The following is a 1,472-nucleotide window of genomic DNA, read 5'->3' as shown; positions in this document are numbered from 1 at the left end:
ACCTATATAATATAGGTAGTATACAGGATCAATACAGGCTATATTGATAGAATAGAAAGAAGATAAAAACAAGTTTTGCAGCATTAAGACAAACCGTGCACATTAGCATCAACTATGCAATTTTAATTATTTTCAGACCTATTGATAGGAAACCTAAAAGTTTGGTGGAGGTTCAACTAGTTGCCCTCGTCTGCATGTCTTTAGAGGAGCGCCATCTAGTGGAGCGTAACGTGTCCTGATTTTAGTGCGGTGCATTGATCGCAACGCAAATAAAAAAAAATCATACAAAGGGATTAAAGATAAAACATAAACAATGACAATATTATAAGTGAATTGAATTGTATTTATTATAGAACCTTTTTTTTTCAAATGGCTCAAAGTGCTCAAAGTGAAAGCCATCATGTACATTTAAGCTGCAGAGTGAGTGGCACTGGGAGCCAGCTGATGAAGTGTTTTGCCCAAGGACACAATGGCCTCACTTAACTATACGGAAGATGGATTCAAACCAGGAACCCTCAAGTTTCACCTTTGTGAAGTTGTCCCCCACCTTGTCCAAATCTCCCCCAAACTAGTCCCAATCGTTTGTGCTTCGTTTGTGCTGCACAATGTTTTGGTATAACTATTATATTAATTTATTGACAAATTATGATTCATAACCAGCCCCTCCCCCGCCCCCTAACACCTTTTCAAAATTTCCCCAAACTAGTCCCAACTGTTTATGCTAATTTGTGCTGCAAAATGTTTTGGTCTAACTATTATACATATACATTTATTGACAAATTAAGATTCATAACCAGCCCCCCGCCCCCCTCGCACCCCAACACCTTCTCAAAATTTCCCCAAACTAGTCCCAATTGTTTTGTGCTTCGTTTGTGCTTATTTGTGCTGCAAAAATGTTTGGTTCAATTGTTTGAAAGTTATTAATGAATAGGATTCATAATCAGCTCCGTAAAACGTAAATAACTTCAAAACTATAATAGTTGGACTCGAATATTTTGCCGCACAGACGAGCACAAATGAATTAATGGGACACATTTGGGAAGATTTGGACATAGTTGAGGTGTAATTATGATTAATACTAAGTTAAATACACAGTATTACAATAAAACTTTAACAATTTAAAATCCTTAAAAGCACAAACGATCGGGACATGTTTGGGGAGATTTGGACCTGGTGGGGGGGCCAACTTCACACAGGTTCAAGTTTCTGGCCGGTCGCTCTACCAGCTGAGCTACATCGCCTAAGCTGTCTTTTATTATTGATATTATCATTATTATTTATAAATGTCTATCATTATGATTATGATTATGATGATGATGATGATTATTATTATTATTAGTAGTAGTAGTAGTGTATAGCGGTAGATATACAACATATACAGTATTTTCTATACCGCTTATCCTCATTCGGGTCACAGGTAAGCTGGAGCCTATTCCAAGAGGCTGGGTGCACCCTAGACTGGTCACAAGCCA

Source organism: Entelurus aequoreus, linkage group LG02, assembly GCF_033978785.1.
Source record: "Entelurus aequoreus isolate RoL-2023_Sb linkage group LG02, RoL_Eaeq_v1.1, whole genome shotgun sequence".
In the NCBI taxonomy this organism is placed as follows: Eukaryota; Metazoa; Chordata; class Actinopteri; order Syngnathiformes; family Syngnathidae; genus Entelurus; species Entelurus aequoreus.
Note: the sequence above shows the minus strand (reverse complement) of the source record.